The sequence below is a fragment of the Sinocyclocheilus grahami genome, unplaced genomic scaffold (genome assembly GCF_001515645.1).
Source record: "Sinocyclocheilus grahami isolate Dianchi unplaced genomic scaffold, SAMN03320097.WGS_v1.1 scaffold486.1, whole genome shotgun sequence".
NCBI lineage: Eukaryota > Metazoa > Chordata > Actinopteri > Cypriniformes > Cyprinidae > Sinocyclocheilus > Sinocyclocheilus grahami.
The window spans coordinates 250,109-277,792 of NW_015505665.1; the positions used below are offsets into that span (position 1 = coordinate 250,109).

The 27,684-nt window shown below is 38.8% G+C and overlaps 1 long non-coding RNA gene across 1 annotated transcript; it reads left to right on the forward strand.

Annotated features, from left to right (window-relative positions):
• Positions 1-1,258: 1,258 nt before the first annotated feature.
• Positions 1,259-9,544, forward strand: LOC107553918 (uncharacterized). Its single transcript, XR_001605005.1, has 3 exons — positions 1,259-1,386; positions 9,017-9,063; positions 9,191-9,544. It is a non-coding gene; the product is annotated as an uncharacterized lncRNA (long non-coding RNA).
• The last annotated feature ends 18,140 nt before the right edge of the window (positions 9,545-27,684 follow it).

The following is a 27,684-nucleotide window of genomic DNA, read 5'->3' on the forward strand; positions in this document are numbered from 1 at the left end:
GGCATTCGGGAGGGCAATCAGGGACTGGAGCCATCCTTGTACTAAGCACGGGGACAGGAGCCCTCACTGGGCTAAACTCGGGGGCAGGAGCCCTCACTGGGCTAAACTCGGGGGCTGGAGCCCTCACCGGTCTAAACTCAGGGACCGGAACCCTCTCTGGGCTAAACTCGGGATCAGAAGCCCTCCGCCGGCTATACTCCGGAACTGGAGCCCTCCGTGAGCGATACTTGGGAACTGGAGCTCTCCCTGGGCTTAACTGGGGATCTGGATCCCTCCCTGGGCTTAATGGGGAATCAGGAGCCCTCCCTGGGCTAAACTGGAGATCCGGAGCCCTTCCTGGGCTTAACTGGAGATCCGGAGCCCTTCCTGGGCTTAACTGGAGATCCGGAGGCCTTCCTGGGCTTAACTGGGGGTCAGGAGCCCTTCCAGGGCTAAACGGGGAATCAGGAGCCCTCAGTGGGCCAAAACGGGGGATCTGGAGCCCCTCCTGGGCTGAACTGGGGATCTGGGAAGTGCTTATGAGGTGCTGGCACTGGAGGGCGCTCTGGAGGAGCAGGCACAGCAAGGCGCTTTCAAGGAGCTGGCACTGGAGCGAGCTCTGGGGCTGGAGCTGACACTGGAGCGAGCTCTGGGGCTGGAGCCGACACTGGAGCAAACTCTGGGGCTGGAGTGAGCCACGACCGACGGCTTGACTTTGGAGTGGCCGGCGGGCTTGACACAGGAACGGCCGGCAGGCTTGCTGTTGTGGCAGCCGGCAAGCCTGGTTTCCCCCTAGAGGAAGCTGGCGAGGGCGAGCGGCATGAACGTACCTTGCGTAGACGATCGGGTTGGGGCTCGCATGAGCCACAGTGATGAACCTCGCTCGTTCCTCCATATTAGCTGGGAGAAACTAACAGGAAAATAAAACACTTTTAAAAACGGGAAAAAAACAGGGAAAAAGGCGTCGCTTACTTTCAGTTTTGGTCCGCTGTTCTGTCACGCTTCAGGAGGTAGGAACGAGGAGACGCTGGAGAAAACGTGAACTAGAATTTAATTCAATAAACAAAGGGATATAAATACTGGAACTTATAAATGACATTTAACAGCGGATGGAAAACAAGGGGCAGAACACATTATAAATACACAGACACCAATGGGACACACCTGGGAGCAAATTAACTAATTAATCAAACAGCTGGATATGAATTCACACAACGAGGACAGGAACAGGAAAGACCAAATAAGGAAAACAGGAACATACCCGACAGTCAAGAGACAGGGGTATTAATTTAGTGTTTCCTGTATCTGCTTTTTTTTGACTCCCAAAGTGATTGAACCCCTTCTCTTCCAATTAATGAATCACCAAGGACCATGGATTCAGTCACCTGCATCTTAAATAGCCTGAGGGTGAGTAAATTAACAACAAATTTTCATTTTTGGGTGAGCTATTCCTTTAGTACAGACAATACAGAACAATAATCGATGGAAATGGTGTTCATTTGGTTTAAAAATGTATACAATGTTGTCTCTGCTACCACTGAGTTTCCTCTCAACAGGTTAGCTATCAGCTGACTGAAAATATGCTTTATTTTACTAATTCTGCTAGGTGACACTAGTAGCGTTGAAACTGCATGCTTCACCTTTAAATAAATTTATTAATAAAGGAATAATTAGTTATCTGGAAGGTTGCAACACCCTGTTAACAGCTTGCAGTGTAAACTGTGTTAAGGCACCCCCACAGCATTATAATGAGACAGAGCTGTAAACTGTGATTCAGCCATTGCAACACTTTGAATCTTTTCCTTTTTCAGCAATTCAAAGTTAGATTGGGATCAGTGTCATGTTATACGACCCAATTTCAGCTGAGCTATAGTGGTCACAGATGGACTCACATTTGTCTTTAGAATACTTTACTATAAAATAGGTTCATGGTTGACTCGATGACTGCAAGATGTTCAGGTCTTGTGGGTGCAAAACATACCTAAATCATCTATTCTCCCCCACTGTGCTTGAAGGGTGGTGTTTGTGGTGATACACTATGTGATGGTGCATAATGACCACACATCGCTACTTTGGTTTGGTTTTATTCTCCTCTTTGAGAGAACAGGTTTTCTTTTTGCTACTCCCTTATGTGCACCATACATTTCCTACTGCCAGAGACATTAAACATGTACATTTTAACCAATGCTTAAATGTAGGTGTCCTTTTTTGTAATTTATTTGGCTTTACACAGTCTGAACTTAAATTTGCTAGGTCTACCACTCATTGGAAACATGAAAACTTTCTTTTATGTTCTCTACTTATAAATCATCCTGAATTGTTACAGATTACAAATTGTCTGGAAATGGCTTCATAAGCCAAAATGATGAGCAAAAAATATTTGCCTCTCGAATTTAAGACCTTTAATTAAGGAGGAGAAATACCACTTATTTTCTACAGTCATGTACTATCAGTGTCAATATTACCTAAATTAGTATCACTGTATTTTCCTATGTGTGCCAATACATACGGACATATATGATGTATTAAAAATGGCAGTTATTGATGACAGTATAGATGTTTTTATATCTTTCTATGATCTTGAATAAAATAGAGCTGATTATTACTGTTCGGCAAAGGCACCCGCAGCCGTACGCCTGTGCATACACTCGATGACGCTTGGTAATATCAAACCTGATGAAAACATATTTATCTGCATTATATTTCATCTGCAACAGCATTGTGAACTTTTATAAATATACTGTTGGTCATTAGCTTTTAAACGCATCATTATGCAAACACATATCAAACTGACCCTAACTGGTTTTAAAACAATTCACAGTTTTAAAGACTGTTTTAAAATTTTAATAATATATAATGTAATATATTGAGGTGTTTTGTCCATATTTTAAATTACACATTGCAATGTATTGTGTAGTGTTGTGTTTTAGGGTTAAAGGAAATGTCGGTAAATTTACATAATGTCCTGACAGATTATTACCATTAGCTTTTCCATTTTTCTGCTGATATTTTTTCTTACAGTGTAACTTTAATCCTTAGTAAGGCGTTACAGTAGCACACACCTGAACACTGCAGACCAGAAAACGTCTGCAATTACTTAAGGACGTTAGACATCCCTAATCATCTACTAATTATGTGCATTTGATTTTCAGCACCTAGCTGCTAATTACCGTCTTAATGTCTTTAGAAGCAGTAAGGGACTGCTTAATTTTTCCCACACGTTTCCTTATTCTGTCCTTCTTTTTGTTGAATAAATAATGAATACGGTGACATCTGTTATGTGTTGGCGCTTATTTGAGGCTACATTTCAGTAAGTATGAATAACCAGACAATAGTTGATATATGCTTGTTTCACTTGTGCCGAGTCCAAATGAGCTGTGTGAATATTTGCGAGTAAATCAGATTAGAGTGACTTGGTGTTGTGCCAGACTGGGTCGGGGATGGAACCCAAAAGATATCTGCAGCCTGCCTGCGCAGAAGATCACACATCTGTTAATGAAAGACATCCTTTAATGAACGAGTGAAATTAAAAATGTTTGTAATCTTTCTCTAAGAGTAGACCGCACTAGTTTTGTTAAGAGACAGTGTTACTGCCAAATATCTTTACAGAGAAAAAATTAAGCACATTATGTAGCTGAGATTCTCGACTCTTGTATGTAAATATGTGGTATTGTCCTGTCCTGGTTAAACATGCTCAATAGTCAGAGCAGGGGGTCATTTTGACCAAACAGCATATTTAATGTAGACCACTCCCGTTTTAACCAGTCTAAAGTGATTATAACTGGTTTCAAGCTGATTTTTGCTTTTTTCAGAAGGGTTTTTTGCCCAGCTAAACCAGCATCAGCTGGAATGCCAACTAATCCAGTTTAGGTCGCCGTGGTTTTGCCAAGTAAGGCATGTTCCTGGATCAACATTACTGTCCACAAATACAGACTTAACTCAATCCCCACCCCTAAACCTAACCTTACCCATAATTTATTCATAAAATCAGAGGGAAATTATAGCAGATTAACAAGGGTGTAGAAGCACCTAATCCTGATTGTGAGCCTAAAACTGACATTTCCTGAAAATAATCTCTCAATTCTGATTCGTTGATTGGAATGATGTTGATCCAGGAACATGTTGTACTTGGTCAAATCACGCTCACCTCCAATTTACACCAGCTGTTTAAGACCTACAAAACATCCGGTTTAAGCTGTTGTTTCAGCAGAAGACTGAGGGAGAATATCTTGCTCAAGTGCAGTGGTATCATAGAAAGCACACATCTAAGCAGAAATTTACAACACCTTTGTTAAAAAACAAAGAAACAAACAAAAAAAACATGTTGACTATGAGGTAGAAATTACAAATAACTGATAGCACAAATAGTGATGTATTACCCTAAACAAAAACACTGGATTTTAAAACAAATGCAAACAAACACATTAGCGAAATTGTGAAATAATATATCAGATGTGCATCTTCAATTAAAAGCAACAATATCGGTTGTTCTCGTGTGTTATTCACATGTGCTCTGCACTGTTGCTTGAACTGAAGTAGGTGGAAAAACGTCTCAGGTTACGCATGTAACCATGGTTCCCTGAGAACAGGGAACGAGACGCTGCGTCCTCTAGAGGGCGCTAGGGGAATGCCTTCAGCGTGACTGGTGTCTTAAGCATGAAATGAAAAAACGACAATGAACTTGACATTGGCAGGCGACAGCCTATGACGTAAACAATAAAGCGAATGCGAAAAGAGCACCTGTGGAAAACGTCATCCACTTCTTTGTCTGAAGGAGACGCAGGCAGGAATGCCGAGGCATGGCAATGAGACGCAGCGTCTCGTTCCCTGTTCTCAGTGAACCATGGTTACATGCATAACCTGAGACGTTCCCTTTCGAAAGGGAACTCAACGCTGTGTCCTCTAGAGGGCGCTAGGGGAACGGTCTACACACGCCGCCATGCTGAGGGATGAGTGCCCAAAACTGGATTCCTTAAGTCAAGGACTCAAGGAACACCATCCCTGCCCCAGCCAGATCACTTCTGCTACGACCCGAGCCACAACCTCTACAGGCAGGCTCAAAAACTCGCCAGTGCTCACCTACCAAAGTCGGAACTCTAAGAGTGGAGGTCTCAGAATACCGACTCCCTAGAAGGAGAGGAGACCTGGCTAAACTCAACGCCAGGGTCAGTTATTGAGGCTCAAGAGCCTGCACATTAATACTGCCTAAACGGAGCTATGCAAAGTGGAGGCTTCAGCAGAACGACACTCTTAAACGAGAGGAAGCCTAACAACACTCAACCATAGTTGAGGGGCTCTTAAGAGTGGAGGTCTCAGCATAACGACTCTCTAAAGCGAGAGGAGACCTCGCTACACTCTACGCCAGAGGCAGTTAGTGAGGCTCAAATGGGGAGAGCTTACGAACCCATATTTCTGCCTAAGCGGTGCTCTGGAGAGTGGAGGCTTCAGCAGGATGACTCTCTTAAACGAGAGGAAGCCTATCAACACTCGATCCTGGTAGGGGAACTCTTAAGAGTGGAGGTCTCAGCATAACGACTGTCTAAAGCGAGAGGAGACCTAGCTACACTCAACGCCAGAGGCCATTAGTGAGGCTCAAGAAAGAAAGAGCCTACAAACTTATATTACTGCCAAAGACGGCATTCTAAAGAGCGGAGGCTTCAGCAGGATGACTCTCTTAAACGAGAGGAAGCTTAACAACACTCAACCCTTGTTGAGGAGCTCTTAAGAGTGGAGGTCTCAGCATAACGACTGTCTAAAGCGAGAGGAGACCTAGCTACACTCAACGCCAGAGGCCATTAGTGAGGCTCAAGAAAGAAAGAGCCTACAAACTTATATTACTGCCAAAGACGGCATTCTAAAGAGCGGAGGCTTCAGCAGGATGACTCTCTTAAACGAGAGGAAGCTTAACAACACTCAACCCTTGTTGAGGAGCTCTTAAGAGTCGAGGTCTCAGCATAACGACTCTCTAAAGCGAGAGGAGACCTGACTACACTCAGCGCCAGAGGCAGTTAGTGAGGCTCAAAAGAAAGAGCCTACAACTCATATTACTGAGTACGCAGTATAACTCCTTTTCCATGCTCAACCCAAATATTCACGTCCTGGGCTGAGAGGATGAGGAGGCTCAAAGGAGGCTCAAACAAGAGCCTAACAACTCAAAAACTTGCCATTACACCAAGTCAGGCGCCTCCTTCACCAATAATGTAGATATCTCACATTATACACAGTTCCTATTCTGTAAAATAAAATAAACCCACAAAGGAATTCTGAAAGAGAAAGCACTCCTCGTCAGATTCCTTCCATGCCCCGCCTACAATCCCCGTGATCGGTCTGATTAACTGCCTCAGCAGCTGCGAGACCCGAAACACGGGTGAGAGGCACTCAATTCTCAAAGAGAATCAGGCATAGAGGCATTCTCAACACGATCACATCTCGCAGCGTGGCTAATCTCCGTCGAGAGCCAAACACACTCTGTTCAAACACTAAATTCTCTCAAGAATCAGGCAAGAACAGAACCGCCGCGAATGCATCGCATTAAGCTTGTTCAACTCCCTTGAGAGGTGAACGCGCTCGTGCAAACGCTGACAAAACACTTGAGTACAGAACTCTGGTCTAGTAGTTCCGCTAATGCAAACAGTGAGCGCATCCTTACCCCCTGTGAGTCAAACGCATGTGCTTCCGTACACAAGGCTTGAAGACAAAGAAGAGGATGACGTTTTCCGCAGGTGCTCTTTTATACCCGCATTCGCTTTATTGTTTACGTCATAGGCTGCCACCTGCCAATGTCAAGTTCATTGTGGTTTTTTCATTTCATGCTTCAGACACCGATCACGCTGAAGGCGTTCCCCTAGCGCCCTCTAGAGGACGCAGCATTGAGTTCCCTTTCGAAAGGGAACTAGATTTATTGTTTGAATTGTGTGATAAAACTAACAAAATTGGAAAGCAGACATTGATTATTATCAAGTATAACAAAGCTTATTGCGATTGTTGGATGGCAGGTACCAAAAAATGTTAAGTCAAATTTATTTTTAGCAATTAGCATTAAATTTGGTCATATGCATATCAACTGAAAACAGCATAAACTAAAAGATCAAAATTAGGATTTAATCAAAATCAGTTCATCAAAATGAAGTCTGATTAAAACTATATAGTAATCTATATTGTCAGCCCAGCCCTAAAATACAGCACATGGGTACATTTCTAAACATTTTTGGCTGTACTACCCCTTTAAGAAAGACAATTTAACTCTTAAAATTTAAAAAAAAATTCTTGTTCTGTTCTATATACATAAATTAAACTGTCTGATATTTTGAAAAGAGGCCTACATTTCATATGTACATACATACATGCATACATGATAAGTGCATTAGGTTACTACCAATGTTACATTTATTGCACATTAGTTATCCGTACTCTATCCTACTTTATCATCTAGACTGAACTCTGAGGAAGCATTTCTAGAGGAACATACCACATATAATTGCCTACGTATCTGCCTCTTTCATCTTCCATACCCTTTCTGTAAGGGATTTTCAACAGAGAAAGACGTTTGAGTGGAAATTATTATCTCTGGCTATAGGAGTTCAGATGAGGAATTATTATCTCTGGCTATAGGAGTTCAGATGAGGAATTAGTTGCTTAACCAGGTTTGTGCCTTAAGCAAACGCTTTAAATCCATATTACATCTCAAGCTCACTGCTTGCTGCTTTGCAGTCTACACTCTTAAAAATAAAGGTGCTTCACAATGCCATAGAAGAACCTTTTTGTCTAAATGGTTCCATAAAGAACCTTTAACATCTGAAGAACCTTTCTGTTTCACAAAAGCTTCTTTGTGGTGAAAAAAGGTTCTTCAGACTACAAAAAGGTAAGAAAGATATGGTTCTTTAAAGAACCTTTGACTGAATGGTTCTTTGTGGAACCAAAAATGGTTCTTCTATGGCATCGCTGTGAAGAACCTTTTGAAGCACCTTTATTTTTAAGAGTGTAAGTCTGTCTCCTGCTTTCTATCTCTCATCTTACCCAGAAAACATTGCTGCCTCACAAAACTTTCCATTTCATTAGATCTGTTAGCCATTAAAGGTATATGAGGCATTACATTCATCTTATTAGCACAGACATTAGAAAGGCCTCAACTAAACTCACACGCTTTCCAATCCATCGACATGTGTCTTATCGACTGTGCTTTGGAGGAGGTATAAGTGCTATACTGTGGCTTTTCTTTCTTCAAATCACTATTTTGACTGTATTCTTGTAAGAGGTTTATGTGAAGAATTGTAGAGATGCTTCACAATGAGAACAGAATATGTTCATCATCTAACAAGCAGCATAAATCTCAAGAGTACATAATTTCAAGCATATGAAATATGAATCTTAATATTTTCCTAGTGTTCTTCCAAGAATTATTCTGGAAAAACATTTGGGGCCAGTTGCATAAACACAGCTATTATGTTAAGACTGTCTCTTAAGAACTAGTCCGACCAACTAGCAGTTAGCCAAGGGATAATCAGTCTTATTTTTCATGCTCAATTAGACCATTAATCTAAGTTAAATTTAATGCAACTGGCTTAAAAAAAGCTATGACCAGTCTTAAAGAAAAAATGTAATACTAATCTAAGCAGTTTATGTAACACACCCCTGATTTGTCATCGTCTTCTTCTTCTTCTTCTCCTTCTTCTTCTTCTTCTTATTATTATTATAAATGCATACATATATACATACATAAGCAACACTCACAATCACCCTCAACACTCGAGCAACCTTTTAGCAATTTAGCGCCCTTTGTCAAGTCAACATCAACATTATATCTTCACAATATGTTTACAGCAACTGTGATGTGCCAAATTATTCATTTTAAATAGATACAAATTCAGCAAAGCACAGGTGCATTCTTTCCTCTGCTGTATTAAATTTACAATCTAGTTCAATCTTCATTGAAGCTGCCATGACTATTATCACCTGAGTATGTTACATTATTCATTTAAGCTTCACACACTTTGCATGTTCCTGTATTTTCATTTGACTTCATTTCCATCCATTGCAGGTTGTGTCTTCAGGCTCCATGGTGTCAAATAATTTTGACAGGCAATGGTAAATGGTTTCATTTTGTTGCTCTTCTTGTAAATGCACTAGGCTCAACTCTGTCTACAACTTCTGAAATTTCCACTGTTTCATGCTTCAAGGCTGTGTGTCATTTTTGATTCCTCTTTATGTGCAGGAAAGGCAATATTTCTAGGGCGGGCTCTCCCTTCTGTTTTGCCCATTGACTTTTCAATCAATCAAAGCCAGGCTTTTTTCCCACTGAAGTATTCAATAATTCATCACTTTGGCTTAGGGCCATGGCTGATGTTCGGAAGAAGAATTGCAATGAAGAGGAGGAGGAGAAGAGTGGATCGCGTTTTGGGCAAATTTACAGGCCGCAGACAATTAAATGTTGCTAACAGGGCCACGGCTCTCGTTGAGTTCACAGAATCAACTTTCAACAGAAAACTTTTGAGTTGCCTCATAAAAGTCCATTTTCATTTATTTGTTCATAATTACATTCTATTGTTTTCATTATGTGTCATTTTTATCAAGATCCTCAAACCAATAAATGGAAGAAAATGCAAAAACTGAGAAAAATTATAGCTGCAAGCAGCAATTAAAGGGCCATGCACAAGAGGAAAAATGAAGAACTGAGGAGCTGTCTTTAATTACTCAGTAAATACCAGGGTTCTCCAACCCTGCTCCTGGGGTGTATTCCAGAAAGCACAGTTAACTTCTCGTCAGCTAAACCCCGAACTTTCGGTTGATTAACCCCAAACCTTGCTTACTCGAGGTATGTGGTTCCAAAAACGCATCCGAGAGTACGTTCATTCAACTCCGTGTATGTACCTGGTTAAGACTCAAGACATGCTCTACAGAGCGACAAATTGACGAGTCACTATGGAAACAGACGCTAAGAAAAAGCGTGCCATGCTGTTTCTTTCTTCTTCTTTTGTTCAAAGGTCATTTACATGCTTAGTGCATATCGCCACCTAATTGATGGTTGTGCAATCTTTTTTTTCCGTTTAATCTTTAATACTTGAGAATATGAATTATATTGTTTGTTTGATGCTAATTATATATTAAGTCATAGCAGATATGTATTTTGATTTACAATTTAGACATTATAGAAAATGTCGATCCATGTGTGAGATAATATAAAATTTAATAAATATATATATATATATATATATATATATATATATAATAGGCTATATTACATATTGTAATATTATATAATGCTGTGCGCTATCTGTCACGCCCACTGAAGGCTCGTCATTTTACTACAAAACTCAAAATGGCCGACACTCAAAAAGGCTGACATAGGAAAATTAGGTAACATTTAATTCATGTGTACCATTCTAAATCTAATGAGTCCAAACTTGTTATTTTTGGCCAAACTGGTCAGACACTGTGCCGAAACTACTCGTTTGCCCTTAGGTCATGCTATACCAAGTTTGGGCAGAATCCACTAAAGTGTTGCAGAGATATAGCCTCATGTCCATTTTTGCACAAACTTCATTAAGTTGGTTAACATTTGTCACGATCTCCAGCTGGAGTGCCCATTAACTCCACCAGAGGGCACTCCACCTCTGACTCTTGCCACTCTATCCCAGACTACATTCACCATAATCCTTTGCCGGATTTATCATCTCTGATTGCATTCACCTGTGTCTTGTTTCCTCATCAGTCTCTCCCTATTTAAAGCCTGGTTCGACACACACTCATGACTCAGTATTGTTTAGTCTTTGCTTAGTCCTAGTTCTTGTGTTTTATGTGGTCCTTGGTTTCGGTCTTTTTTTTTTGCCTTGCCTTGTTTTTTGACCCTGGACTATTATCTCGTTTCTGATTGTTTGCTGCCTGCCCTGATCATTGCTTGTTTCTTGTTGTCACGCTCTCCACGTTACAGGTATATCAAAAAGCTATTGATAACTTCTTGCCACAATGCTCTGAAGATGATCTGAGCTAATTTTGGTAAAAATTGGACAAACTGTCTAAGGTGAGTTGAAACGGTCCACTCTCAAAATGGCTGACATAGGAAAATTGGGTATTGTTTGATTTGGTATGCCGCTCCAAAAAATCTTGGGATTTTTGTTCAGACTGTTTAGAAATTATAAATGTATATTATTTTTTTTTATAAATATTGACCAGTAGGTGGCACTATGCCAAAACTACTCATGTGCCCTCAAGTCATACTTGGTGTACCAAGTTTGGTCAGAATCCACTAAAGCATTGTGAAGATAGCCTCATGTCCATTTGTGTCAAAATCTTGACCCATAGGAATTTAAATGTGGGTATGCATTTGAATCGGCATTAGCCAATGAATCAGAAAAGAAAGACACAATCATGTAATGGATACAATAGGTCAGTGGCATAACTTTGTTTTGAAAAATGGGTGGCACAGGAGTGTTTGTTTACATTCTCACATGTACTATAAAATGTATTATGATTATTCATATCAGTGAATAAATGCATAGATACAGTTTTCATTAGTATTCTTATACACACTCGTGGTAGAATTTCCGTTTGGTGAGTCAGAGGTTTTGGGTTCTAATCCACCCTCGCATATTTTTTTTTTATTCCCCCCTTATTAAGATAAAAGATGTTCGTCAGTGATCATATATCAAGAGCAGTGACACGTTTGTGTATTTTGTTTTGTGATTTTAACTGGAATGAGTAGATATTCTCCACAAAGTCATTAAGGTGTGTGTGAGAGATAAGAAAATGTTCCGTCACTAATAACATCGCAACACACACTAAGCATGATTTCAAAAACAACAGATTCCAGCGCCAATTTGCATCTTATTTAACAGAAATTAATGTTTTAATCTGCATTAGGTATGTCCGTGCCGCAAGATGTTTCAAACTTAATTCAAACAAAGACTATAGAATACTTTAAAGGGACTTTGGTTTAAAAAAAAAAGTGGTGGGGACAATATCGACCCTGCTCTGGCAAGAAGTGGTGGGGACATATCCCACTCGTAAATTAAGCCTATGCAATAGGTCCCTAGGCACTTTCGGTGCTTGGCACCTAATAAAAGGACTCATCTCATGCAGCCCAATACAAATGTACTGATAACTAAATCAGACATAAAATACCACCAGTTTATTGAACACAATCTAAGCCTACTCAAAGCTTTTCAAGAGAAAATGTCCACAGCGCATACAAATTTAATCCCTGATTGGGTTTAATGTGTGACTGAGAAACTGTGCCATACAGTATAGCTATGCATCACTGCAGCTCAAAAGCAGTATCTCAGCAGCTTCAGCAGTCTTTGTACCCCTAATGACAAAGTCTAGGAAGGAAATCGGAAAAGTGAGACACTCCCAGATGCTGTTTAAGCAGTTCTGCTGAGATTTGAGGACTCATCTGGGGCAACACTTGCCAACGATAACAATTCAGCATGTCCAATTAACAGTGCTGCACAATAAAAAGTCATGTTGTGGCAACAATTCTCTGTTTAGGTTTTGAATGGTGCATGCAAAAATGTGCTTTTCCCAATTGTTCAAGAAGCACCAATGTGCTGAAAGCAGTTATATGTTAGCGAAAGCGTTTGGCTGGTCTAGGCTCACAGGTTTTTATGGGCACCTGCACTTAAAGGTAGACACACATCCGCCATTAAAGCAAGTAACAGTGAGTTAAACAATGGTAATGTGTGTGAATAGAGTATTAGTGTAAGCAAGATTAGCTGCTACCACGCTGGCGATGTTAGCAGGCTATATGCTAATAGCGGACTCTGAAAGTCAAAAATAGAACTAGTGATAACAAGGCGCTCTGATTGTTTTTGTTGTAGAATACGATAGGGGATATTTTCACACGTTATAGAACTGAAAAAGGATGGTGTATAAAATTGATTTTAAGATAAAAAATTAGACGACAAAGAATTAACTTGATGGAGCTCAAACGGCAGCAACAAACAGGAAGTGTTTACCATGTGTTTACATTATCAACTCTGCATTAAAGGGATGTACCCATCATAAAAAATTTGCAAATCAAAATGCACATTTTGTGCAATTGCACAAAAGTGCTGGTTGTTAGGTATCCATGTGTTTATATGTATTTATTAACTTCATATTCTGACATACGCTTTGGCAATAACAAACAAATATTACCAAAAGTCCAAAAATATTTTAAGGTTTTGACTCAAACAAAAAGTTTCTGTAGCCCAGCAGATAGATCATACAAATAACTTATTTGATTCCCAGTAAATATATGTATTACCAAAATGTAATGTATTTTGAATTAACTTAACTGTTTTAGATAAAATTGTAAGTCAAAGAAAGTAAGCTGTTCTGGATTGGCAGGACTGCTGATGAATTTCTGCTCTATATTTAATATAAATGCACTATTGTCATATAAACAACTCAAAATGAACTGATATTTGCATATGTTCTTTTCAATCTCCTTGTATGTTATAACATGTTTAAATAACTCACAATCTGTTGCACTTTAACACTTTCTTTGAAAGTGCTACTAGATTCAAATTGTTTCTGATGATGTAATAACAGCCATTAAAGTACTTAAACCATTCAGTATTTTACAGTGCTTCCTGAAATCCAACTCTTTAAAAAGCCAAACTCAACAGTGAATACAATTACCAATCTATAATAAAACAGCCTGAGAAAAGTGCTGTCACCCAATAAAATATGTAGCTTGACGAAAACCCTAATCAACTTATTAAATACAATGAGCATAATTTAAGTTACAAAGAGCATGATGAAGGTCACTGTCACGAATCCGGTCCATGAACTTCTAATTTCATTGACTCTCGCACTACACACTGTTGCACATCACCCCGGACTACATTTCCCATCATGCATTGCACTGATTGCACTCAGCACGAATTGCACACACCTGATTGCTCTGATTGCACACAGCTGTTTCTAATTACCTCATTCATTATATAACACCCACTCTAACCACATTTCTCTGCTGAGTATTGTTTAGCCTGTACCCCTTTCCGAGTCTCCGTGTTTTCCTAGTTTTTGCCTTGCCTTGTCTGTTTTCTCCGGTTTTGATCTTCGCCTGTTTTCCTGGATTCCTCCCTTTAGCCTTGCCCCTGTGACTCTGTCTGCTGTTCGGTGACCTACGCTAGCCCGGTGACTATTCTTGTGTTTTGCCCGCCATATACCTGTTTGCCAGTGTTTTGACCCTGCCTGTTTACCACGTCTCTGAAATAAAGCTTTGCATTTGGATCCAAACGTCTCACGTCTCGTCAGCCCTGTTACAGTCACAATAATCACCACTATAATAAAAAAAATAAAAAATCCCATACGTGCGCGTACACACACACATTTACAAATACTTAGTCGGTTTGAAGTGCTGAAGGCTGGCATGTTTATTGGACTGAAAAAAAGAAGACTGGCTTTAGTCTTTCAATTTATGAAATCAGCCACAACCAAAAATATAATAAAAGACAATACATTGAACAAATATAGGATGCAGTCATGTTGGCAGCAAGTTGAGATCACTGACATGTTTGCTTTAAAACATTTCCGAGGATTTAATGCATTTTATTGAAATGTGGTGTAACTGTCAAACTGTTTGCAATTTGGACTAAACAATGTAATATTTAAATTGTCTCATTGGCATGATTGTAACACAGATGGCATTTTTTTCTGAAAATTACTCTGCTTTAAGTAAATGTGGTGTAACTATTCCAAGATAATTAAAAGAGCAGCACAATTTGGACACATAAGATTTGTGATTTTATATATATTTACAGATCTTATGAAAATCTTATGACTGTTTTTCCTATAAAACACTTTTACTCAAGTCATCATGGCATGGGAAATAAAGTCATAAATGAGTTCAGATCCAGTTTTACAATTCAGAAATGTTTGCCTCACTTCTTACTATCTGTTTAAATAATTATTCCCAGTATGTTGAATTGCTCAGAGTTGCTCACTGTCCTGACTAAAATTAGATGAATTAATGAATTGTTTATAAAAGGACAAAAATAAAAAGAGGAGAGAAAAAAGAGAAAAAGATTTTCTGATTAAATCAGATAAAAATAATTAAAAAATAGACCATTCTGATGAGTAACATCTTAGCCAATTTCACACACAGCTTTTTCCATAATTTAACAGCATTTTCCCATTTAGAGGTCATGTGTGAATAAGTTGTTGAAATGCTGGCAAATCAACAATTTTACTGCAGTGTAAAGAAAGTGGCTCTAGTCTTTGTGGATATGCCTAATATATAGTTTGAATGTACTTATTTTTGGCCTTTATTGAAGGTGAAAAGATAATGTTATATTAACCCTCATGTGGTGTTCGGGTCCTTTTTGCTCTGAAAATGTTTTCTTTTTCCCGAAAATACTAGTTAATGTTATCGCATTGGACTGAAATTTTGTGACTTTGTTCACAAAGGGTCTAACTATTTCTAAAAAAAAATGTCATACTTTTCTGGGGGAGATTTTTCACCTCGTTACACCCGTGATGTTACAGAGCAAAAAAGACCCGGCCTCAAAAAATGCTTATAAATCACTCATTATGCTATATTATCACCAAATATTGGATTCAATCTTTTTATCAACTTCTTATCTTTCATTTAGGACTGGTTTTGTATTTATATTTGCTTCTGATTAATCGTAGGCCTCATTTATCTGAGAGTAGGCACCTCGTTTTTTGAGTGAAAAAAGCATTATTTATGAATAATTTTCACAATATTAAATAAAAACTGATGAACTCACTCACTCACTCACTCACTCACTCACTCACTCACACACACACACACACACAAACTGACGTGACACAGCTGACACAGAATAGCATACGCTGTTTACGTTCAGTGGATATTCTCCAAAATGGTGCCAGGGTGACACGGAGGAGACAAATTGTTGAAAAAGGTCATTATTTTTGTTTTCTTTTGCGCACAAAAAAGTATTCTTGAAGCTTCGTAATATTACGGTTGAATCCCTGATGTCACATGGATTATTTTACTGATCTCCTTGCTACGTATCTGCACCTTGATCGTGGTAATTACATTTCTGTCTATGGGAGGGTCAAATTAAGATCAAAAATATCTTAATTTGTGTTCCGAAGATGAACGGGGTTTGGAACGACATGAGGGTGAGTAATTAATGACAGAATTTTCATTTTTGGGTGAACTATCCCTTTAAGATTCTTATATAGAGAACATTTCATGGAACAACAAACCAATATTTATACTGTCACAAAAAAATAACACTGACACTGTCATACAAAGACAATGTCATGCAACAACAAATCTGACCATTGTGACATGAAAAAACAGCACTGCCAAGGTGTGATGAACGAAAGATTATTTTGAAGCAGGGTGAAGCCAGTTCGTGTGTGTGTGTGTGTGTGTGTGTGTGTGTGAGAGAATGAAAGAGAAAGAGAGAGTTATACTATCAGATTGATGAAATGATATTGGATGCAATTCAGGGTAGGATGAAATAGAAAACTTGTAATACTCCCAATAATTTGTATAAGTGTGTGTGTGTGTGTGTGTTAGCGTGAGTATGCATGCATCCAAACATGAACAGGTCCAAGGCCTTTATGTTTGCAAGCACACGTACATATGTGAACGTGAACATGATCAACATGCTTTCCCATTCCCTTTGAATGGCTGGACATTTTTGACCGGGAACACCACAAGTGTGACTTTGTGCCATTTTATACAAAATAAAAGCCTTTCAAAACAAACTCCCTGATTAAACATTAAAGTACACTAGTGCGATAAACAGTGCAAATTTTCATCAGTTTTTATTTAATATTGTGAAAATTATTCATAAATAATGCTTTTTTCACTCAAAAAATGAGGTGCCTTCTCTCAGATAAATGAGGCCTACGATTAATCAGAAGCAAATATAAATACAAAACCAGTCCTAAATGAAAGAAAAGAAGATGACAAAAAGATTGAATCCAATCTTTGGTGATAATATAGCATAATGAGTGATTTATAAGCAATTTTTGAGGTCGGGTCATTTTTGCTCTGTAACCTCATTGGTGTGGAAGGGTTCTGAACACAACACAAGGGTTAAATAACATGTAAATATATCTTAGTGTCTTAATTGTTTAGATTTTAATAATGCATTAGCTTTTTGTCGATCCACTGATTCACATTTAAAAAATCTGTAGCAAAAATAGCAGATGGGCTTATTGAAAAAGCAAATTCGTTCTCTGCCCGCAGGTTTCACTTTCGAAACGGCATAAATATAGAGGTTTCCCCGGTAACCGCAGTACACAAAGCTGATGTGCAGTGCTCAAGTTTATTCAGTGAAATCGTAGCCTTTTGAAGTTTAATCATATTAATCCATAAAGCAATTCTTGTCTTTCCCTCCCCAAAGGCCTCTTATAATTTAGACTCTTTGTACCATTTAAGAGTTTTCATGGCCTTAAATGTAAACAATTTAACTGAAGACGTTTTAAGGACCCGTGGAAACCCTAATAAGAACATAGTTCAGTCCAAACATTTCTGGCATGCATTTGGCAAAAAGCTTTTGTTGACTATGAATTTTACCTTTGAAATTAGAGGCGAGTGCAACTCTCCCGTTGTTTGTGAGCAGTGGTGTGATGGCAATTTAAATAAAATACAGATTTCCAAACATATGGGTATCCCCTTGAACTTAGTAAAAAGATAATCTGTTTACCATCTTGACTGGAAAATACTGTTTTCATGGTCTGTTTTCATTTATTATTTGCTAACGTTAGTGAATGTTTACATTAGAGTGCACATCCTACTACCCTGAAATTAACACGGGGATACGACCTCTCCTGGTTGGAGATAGTATTAACATCATAAACTGAAAACAATCTTTACATGACTTGCTTTTCAAATGTTTTAAAATTGATTATCCGAGTCTAATATGATCCAGCGGGCCGTACTAAAAGACACTGCGGGCCGCCAGTTGCCCATCCCTGGTTTAGACAATCCGTGGCTCCCAGGAGAATAATCACTGTAATACACCTGCTCCATTGCTCAGGTGACAGTGACCTTTGGCTCTCCTTTTCTGTGGAAGATCTGAGATTGATGTGAAAGAAGGTAAAGAAAGTGCCAGGAAATGACTTGGCTTCATGCATGTTATGCCACTTTCAAAGGGGTGAACTGTAGATGAACTGCAAATTTAATTTAAATGTGCATAATGAGCTTAATTTGCCCTCAAGCTGTCGCATAATTTGACACCAACACTTATTCATAAAAAATAACCTATGCAGTGATGCCAGACTGGATGAGTTTGATTGAATTTGATTAGGAAAAACATGTTCTTCAGTATGTAGCAAATTAGCTCAAAAGGGAAATTTATATAACTAATTACAATTAATTACAATTATTTACCTTAGCTGCCAGTAGTAACTGTAGCAAAATTAATATTGCAAGCAACTAATCTGTTCATCCAGCGAACATTCAGTATAATTTCATATCAACTCTAAGAAAGGATATTTTCGTGGCCACAGAAAATAACTTCCTTACCGTACTAATGCATTAGAGCATGTAGCTATAGATCGGATCGTAAAAGAGACACTATTCACAAGCGATGACAGAACCAGAAACTCACATACATTCAGTCATTCAATGAAACCGTTAGAGAAACCAGAGAATGCAGTTGTGGAAAATGAATCAGTTAACCACCTGAGTGAAACCATCAGTGCCGTTTTATAACGGGCTTTACAGCTTATACTAAACCTCTGTTTCGTATAGTTAAATGTACGTTACTTGCATTGCCTTGGCTGTTGAACGAGCGTCCGGATGCAGTCTCAGATGAAAGTGTTGATGGTTTGGAGGTTCGGTGGTGTTGGAGTCGCGATCACGTTTTTCCGGGATTGAAGAGTGATGAACTCCAAAAGATGTTATTCTGACTAGGTGGTGGTCAGGAGAGTTTTCTTCCAGATGGAAAGTGATGAGAGAAGAGCGCAGAGCTAGAGTGACATCAGCTGAGATCCGAGGATCTTTGGTGAATGGAAAGACAACGCCGCAGCCTAGCACAGACTTAGGGGTCCTTTGAAGACGTCTTGCTCAGCATCATCTTCTCAGAATTGATAATAACCTAGACTGAAGGCAGGTCACTGATGTGAACACCTTTATCTTCCATCGAGGTCACACCTCTGGGGTGGTCAAAGAACCAATGGTGTCTTAAACATTTGGAGGGAAAGTTTAGGACTCTTTGTATCCAAGCATGGTATATTGCATATGTAACTGAACTGGATGTTGATATACAAACTATTAGACCAAACATGGTATAAGTGAGGTGATATTAACTAGTGATCTATCATAAGCATGCATAAAACAGTATACAATACACAAGACCATATACAAGAACGTAATAATCATACACAATGACCTGGGGATATGCATGATAGGAAGGTCATAGAAAAAACTGTCAATGAATTAAATGAAATATGTAATTTCCTATAGCAGTATGAGATTATCTGTACATACTTTTAGGTCGTAAAACGTATCTGGTCTGGCTGAGGTGTTCTGGTTGCCATGGTAACCAGGGGCCTGGGGGTCGTTCACAGACATCCTGGCACTCAGTATAGTTGTTGGGTGAGGGGTCTGTGATTATTTGTAAAATCTAATGAACAATTGTGTGTCTGATTGGTCCACACGCTACAGTGGGTGGACACAATTCTAGCTGATTTGTGATGACTTTTGACAATTAAAAATATTAAATGAAACTCCTTTGATTTATGCAACTAAAAGTAAGTAAATGTCTCTCAACACTATCCTAACACAGAATAAATGTACATCAGATGTGATCCTTTCTCCATTATAGTTGTTTCACAAAGTTTAACAAAGCATATAAAGTATCACGAGTTCAAGTTGGAGTCAAGTTGGAACTGGGAATGGCCCATGACCTGAGTAAAACATGCTTCTTTATTTTTTTCATTCTTTCCTTTGGTTATGATTTTTTTTTAACAGGTTTGTCACAATTGTATATGGCCATTCACGCCAGAAATGTTAACTATAAAGATCCCAATGATATCATTCCTTTGTGTTCTTGTCATTTGTATGCATTTTTATTTCAGTAGTTGTTTTAGAACATCAAATTAAACTAAATGAAAATGAGAAATGATGTAATGAGATTTTTTTTTTCAAGTAACTATTTTTTTTATTTCGTTTTAGATAACTATAAAAAAATAATACTAAAAAATAAAACTGTCCCAAATATTCTTTTAGAACAAACACTTCATAGTTTTTGAAACTTTATGGTTTTTTGCTTTGATATAATGGTTAAAATGTTGACATTTGTCTGATTGTCAAATAGACCATTTGTGACCATTTTCTGGGGGCTGGACAACCTCAAACTAATCTAACAACCCTAAACCTAGGCTACAGTAGCCTACTCATATTGATTAATTACATTAATGAGCAGTATAGGCTTATCATTTCATTTGACATCCATTTGTAATCAAAACTGAGGAAACATGAACATAACCTATTAACAAAGACCCCACAATAACTGACACATCAGACCAATTCATGAGATCACTCGATGTATCCCTGAAGCATACAACAGCAAGATCTCCTGATTAGCTTTTTGTGCCTTTCTTATGAGGAAAATGAGGGAGTTTATCCCCTGCATTCCTTTTAGGCCATAAAACCAGTGATATCAGCATTGGTTACCATGGAACCAGAGGCCTGTTCTGCTTTTCTGAGGTGTTAGGTGCATTTCGGGGGGAAGGGTCCATAGACCCTCGTAATTGGCCATTTGGTTAGGTGATGGGGAGTTCGATATTATTTGTTAAATATAACAAAAAGTTGTGTGTCTGATTGGTCCAAATGCTACACATCAGCTTATCCTAAAGAGTCCTAACTCAAGGGAAATGCTTTCAGTGTCTTAGTCGTGTGACATTAGACCTAAACTCTCCTGTTAATTTCCTCTCAGCCCTGGCTAATCCTACAATCCCTGTTCCCCAGTTGAATAATTACAAATTACATTACACCTCTCAAACAATTTAAGTCATTACTGTTAATTTAATATGTGCTCACAATCAGGATAATTTGATTGCCTTTTAAGTGTTTGTCAAAACAAGTTGGTGGACTGCTCTGTTTGTTGAATTGCAGCGTTTGAACATATATTTCTCAGGATTAAACAGAAACAATGATAGGGGACCAAATTCTAACATGAATACAATGTTCCATTCTCCATTCAAACATGTAGCTTTGGGGGGAGTCCGAGTTTTTCATGTGGAGAGATGAAGAAATTGAATTAGACTTTCTAAGCCCTAAAGTCATTGCAAGAACAACCGCTAGATAAAAACATTATTTCCATTGGTGCACAGGAGGGGCAGGCACAATGTTTACATTTACTGCATTGTTACTGTTAATATATATCTGAACAAACTAGCAGTTATTGTAAAGAAAAAAAAAACTTTTTACAAGGAGTACAAAACAAGACACTCAAAATCAAAACAGGGCTTATAAGTTTTTGTAGATCGTAATAAATAAGCACTGCTCAAATAATCAGAGTTCCGTAAAGTGTTCAGTATAAATGGTCCAGTGTCTGTGTATTCCAGTATTTTAGTTCAAAAGTGTGCATATGTAAAGAAAATCTTAATTCATGTCCGTTTTCCGCCAAATTATTGTCTTACATACTGTGTATTCCATATCATAAACTATTCCATTCATAAGTAAAGCCAGAGGCTGCTCTTGAACTATTTTGACCAGCTAATGAGAGGGATATGATGACAAATGTGAATATCCGTCCTCCCGGTACCACATATGGATGGCAGGATGTTTGTTTTTTTAATCTTATCACATTTTACGTCATATACAGTATATACTCATATATATATATATATATATATATATATATATATATATATATATATATATATATATATATATATATATATATTAGGGGTGTAACAGTTCAAGTTTCTTACGGTTCAGTACGTATTGTGGTTTTAAGTCACGGCTTCAGTACGGTTCCGTATGGGGGTAAGGGGGATTATTAGTGGTATTAGAAATTTCCACAAGAATACTCTACCATTTGCTAACAAATAAATTAATTAATTAATTAAAAGTTTGCCTTAAGTCTTTTTAATTGCTATAAAGAAAAAAAAAGATTATAGATAATAAATAGAAACAAAGGTACAAAATAAGTGTCAGCTAGTCAGAGGTGGAATGGTCCGCAGGAACACATTCAGTCTTCTGAAGGGGCTCATTATTATAATCTCATTACATTTAATGTTCTTAATAGGAATACAACTCTGTGTAAATTTGATGTCTGACAACAAATATAATATATATTAAAAACCATATTTCAGTTAATATAATTAACGGAATGTGTTCTTTTCTGATACACTCCATCATGCACACGCATTGTTTAGTCTTTTAATTAATTTAAGACTCGATTGCTGATAAAACAAATTGTTTGCATAACAGAAACAAGCACATTTATTTCAGTTCATTAATTAATGTTATAGAGTCTAATTGGCAAAAGCTTCTAATGACTGCAGTGAAGCTGATCACACAGGATGAAACTCAAATCATAAATTAAGATCCAAAAAAAGATTTGATCCAAAAACTAAATATTATATTCGTTTATATAACAACATAACACAACAGCTAAGTTTAAGAGAGAATTCCACTAAATGCTTATACATTTTAGTCTATTCGTTTACACTGCTGCCGCTTCACTGTGATAAACAAACTCTTCTTCTGCTGTGCTTTGTTCCTGTACTTGACTGTGTGGATGCAGAAAGACGCATGGACGCAGACACGAGACAGCCTGTTCTGCAATAGTGAAAGTTGTTACTCCAAATGTGTATTCGAAGCTTTGTGTTTTCGCCAAAACATATCATCCATATCCTTTGTTAGAACTGAGATTAATGGTGGTACAAATGCGTATTGAACCGAAAGTGGCGGTACGGTTCAGTCTTTTAACGAGAATCATTGCACCCCATATATATATATATATATATACATATATACACATACATACAGTATCTCACAGAAGTGAGTACACCCCTCACATTTTTGTAAATATTTTATTATCTTTTCATGTGACAACACTGAAGAAATGACACTTTGCTACAATGTAAAGTAGTGAGTGTACAGCTTGTATAACTGTGTAAATTTGCTGTCCCCTCAAAATAACTCAACAAACCGCCATTAAAGTCTAAACCACTGGCCAAAAAAGTGAGTTCACCCCTAAGTGAAAATGTCCAAATTGGGCCCAATTAGCCATTTTCTCTCCCCGGTGTCATGTGACTCATTAGTGTTACAAGGTCTCAGGTGTGAATGGGGAGCAAGTGTGTTCAATTTGGTGTTATCGCTCTCGCTCTCTCATACTGGTATCTGGAAGTTCAACATGGCACCTCATGGCAAAGAACTCTCTGAGGATCTGAAAAAAAGAATTGTTGCTCTACATAAAGATGGCGTAGGCTATAAGAAGATTGCCAAGACCCTGAAACTGAGCTGCAGCACGGTGGCCAAGACATACAGTGGTTTAACAGGACGGGTTCCACTCAGAACAGGCATCGCCATTGTCGACCAATGAAGTTGAGGGCACGTGCTCAGCGTCATATCCAGAGGTTGTGTTTGGGAAATACACTTATGAGTGCTGCCAGCATTGCTGCAGAGGTTGAAGGGGTGGGGGGTCAGCCTCTCAGTGCTCAGACCATATGCCGCACACTGCTTCAAATTGGTCTGCATGGCTGTCGTCCCAGAATGAAGCCTCTACTACAGATGATGCATAAGAAAGCCTGCAAACAGTTTGCTGAAGACAAGCAGACTAAGGACATGGATTGAGGGGTGTACTCACTTCTGTGAGATACTGTGTGTATGTGTATATATATATATATATATATATATATATATATATATATATATATATATATATGAAATATTTTCCTCAAAAAGCTTAATTTCTTTTCGACTGAAGAAGGAAAGACATGAATATCTTGGATGACATGGGGGTGAGTGTATTATCAAGAAGTTTTTATTCTGGAAGTGAGCTAATTCTTTTAGAGCTGCCGCTGCTGAACATGACGCAGATCTGACACGCATTATATTTTCTCACAACTCACTCTAACTCAAGTCAGGTCTTAAAGCTCTACTAATGAGCTGACAAGTGGAATTGGGTGTGTTAGAAGAGGGAGACAGTGTTGCTGTGCTCCAGGACACTTCAGAGACATCTTCTGAAATGTGACTCATTTATAACAAATACTTACATGCATGCACAGTTTTAAGGTAGCTTCATGACGCAACTGATGACATAACATCAGATGTTCCCAGTAAGGGGAACTAACCCGTGAAGCAGAGGAGTACATGCATCCAGTCCAAAGAGGGGGGTTGTGCTGGGTATGCATCCTCCAAGGGCAGCACTTGCAGGTTCACCACTTGATCCCCGAAGGGCATGGTAAGAACCTTGGGCATGTATCCGGGCTGGGGACTCAGGATAAAGTGAGAGTAGGCCGGCCCAAACTCTAGGCATGATTTGTCGAATGAAAATGCCTGCAGGTCCCCTACACTCTTAACTGAACCCAGTGCAGTCAGGAGCACTGGCAGGATCTTCAGCTCCACTGATTGCAGAGGTTCAAAGGGCTACCTCTGTAAGGCCTTTAGGATGAAAGTAAGATCCCAAGAGGGTACCAGGTGAGGGCGGGGATGATTTAGCCTCCTTGCACCTCTAAGGAATCTGATGATCAGGTCATACCTTCTCGGCGAGAAGAACACCAGTCGGCAAACAGGTTCCACTTCAAAGCGTAGGCATGCCTCGTGGAGAGAGCTTTCGCTGAAGTGATGGTTTCTACCACTGTTGGAGGTAGACCACATAAACCCTCTGCGTCCCGTCCAGAGACCACGCATTGGCACATTTGTCCTTCCTCAGAGGAATCTGCCAGGGAGGGGCTGTAGCAAGGAGCATCAGTTCTAGGAACCAGGGGCCTCATTTATAACCATTGCGTAAACAAAAAACCTGCCCTGAAAGACGCATACGCCACTTCCTACGAAAAAGGTGGGATTTATAAAAAACAAACTTGATAGGAAAATTTGCACACCTGCACGCAAACTCTGACCCACGCGTATGAACTTTTTTTTCCTGGAGAGAGAAAAGTAATTAAGTAAACAACGATTTTAAACCGTTTTCATTTCATCATATATATTTACATTAAATATTCCACTCTCATTAATGGAGATAAGCACTGAAATACATAAAGTCATTACGCAGAAGTTAAACCAAAATTATAAGAATTTGGACATAGCCTATTTGTAGTGAATGCACTTGATTACTTTTCCTGTGGTATGTTATGTTTTAATGATAGCGAGGAGTGCTATAGGTGCACAATCATTTATATTTAAAGTAAACTGCAATCTCATGTTATGAGAAAATATTTCTAGTCGAGAACAATGATCAATGATGCGCACTTACTTCGATATTGTGGCGGACACTGCTGGATTCGGAAAGGTCTATTGTCCAGTTTGAATTGGACCAATGATAATAGCTTACTGTACAACCACAGCTGCACGGAGGTGTTGATGCCGTGTGAAGGCATCTCCACAACATTATTAAAAATAGCACTGTATTTGAAGGATACAACTTGAAAAAAACGGTAAGATTTGCACGTTTCCTTTTTAAAATAATTTGTCAATGACGTGCAGAGTCAGATAATTGTATTTACACTGCAATAAATATAGGCCTATATTTTTCCACTAAAAATAGCTAAACTATTTTCACCTTATCAGCAAAACGGCATTCATTTAATTTTTTTAATTTTTTTTTTAATTAAATATTATTGGGTCACTGGAAATGAATGAGATCAACTTTATTCAAAATTATTTTTCTGAGAACTATTTTAAACAGTTTTTTATGGATATTTTAATATATTTATTCTAAAACATAACAAGGATACCTGATGATTTTTAGCAATAAAAAATTATGTGTATGGCACAAATGGCATTTATAGTCCGTATCTCATATTTCCTTAATGTCTTGTACCTTTGACGGTGTTAATTATTGTGTCACATGGATGGGAATATGCATATAAATGATATGCAGATGAGGTTATGCATAGTAAAACTAGGCGTTGTAAGCTCCATATATGGTGATTTCAGGGAGGATTTGGGGTGGAGACGCATGTACGCACAATCTTCCCCTGACTGGGATTTATAAAGGGATTTTTGTGCAGGTTCTGGTGTACGCATGGTTTTATAAATCTGAAAACTTATGAGCGTATGCAAAATCTAGCTTTTGTGCCTACGTACACTTTTAGGATGAAATCTACGGAGAGTTTTATAAATGAGACCCCAGGTCCGGTTGGGCCAGTAGGGCACAACTAGAAAGACCTGCTCTTCGTCCTCCCTGACCTTGCAGTGTTTGTGCGAGAAGGCTCACCGGGAGAAATGTATACTTGTGTAAGGCCCGAGGCCAGCTGTGTGCCAGTGCATCCTTGACAAGGGTCCCCTCAGTCAGAGAATAAAACAACTGGCAATGGATCGTGTCCAGGGAGACAAACAGGTCTATCTTTGCGTCCCCAAAAATGTCTCCAAACAGCTGGACCATCTCGGGGTGAAGTCACTATTCCCCCGGAAAGTGTGGCCTGCTGCGAGAGCCCATCGCCTGCATTATTGAGACAACAACATGCCTGGACACTTGTACTAGGGTAACTCCTGCCCATAGAAATGCAAGGTCTGACCACGGACTGAAGGCTTGGTGGCAGTTCAGGGTGATTTTAACCTGGAGTGTGCCACACCCCTCTCGGAACTCAGTCGTGAAGCCAATGCTGAAGCAGTCTCATATGAAGCAATTCGAGCAGCGTGACTGCAGCTACGGATGACATATGCCCCTGGAGCCTCTGAAACTGTCTCAGTGGAGCCGATTTCCTGCTCTTCAATGAATTCAAGAGACTCTTTGTCACATAAGAAGGGCTGCCTCCACAACCTTCATGAAGAAACGAGGCTACAGGGAAAGCCCATAGGAGAGGACTGTGTACTAGTATGCTTTACGGATGTAACGATTACCAGTTTTACGATAAATCATGATAAAATGCCCTGACGGTTAGTATTATCGTTTAAAATATAATTATCATCAAAACCGTGTTTGATTATTGCGATTTTGAAAACTCGCGGTAAATCCTGTCCAGCCAGCATCAGTCTAACGCAGAAGCAGCATGCAATGTTGTTGTTGTTTTTTTGCACGAGACGAAATGGTGGAAGGCAGTGACAGTGCTCTGGAGATTTTTCAGCCATCTAAGAGGACCAAATCGGTGGTCTTGTCATATTTTGGCTTTTACAAGAGTCCTGAAGGCAATTTAATCGAGGACGGTCAAACTGTCTGCTGATCTTGCAAGAAGAAAGTCGCTGCACAAGGGGGAAACGTGTCAAATTTGCTCAGCCATCTTTGTGACCACCACCCACTGTTATATAGCGGATGCAAGGTAACTTTTACCTCAATACCAAAACTAACTGGGCAAATAATTGGACAAAAAATATTGATTAGAGATTAAACATTTAGTTATATCACTTGTAATTAATGCAAAGCTTCCGTGAAGAAAAGTTTGCAGCAAGTGGCTTTGAGCCAAGACGAACGAACGTTCAAACTATAAGGTTGACATTTAAGGGATAATGTATTGTATATTCATAGTTACCTTATTACACAGATTTTTTTTGTTTACCTATAATAATATATAAATACAGGGACATGAAATATTGAATTGAGATTAAAGTTTTAAAATCCTACCCGTTTATAAATCCATTGAACAGTGTACAAAACA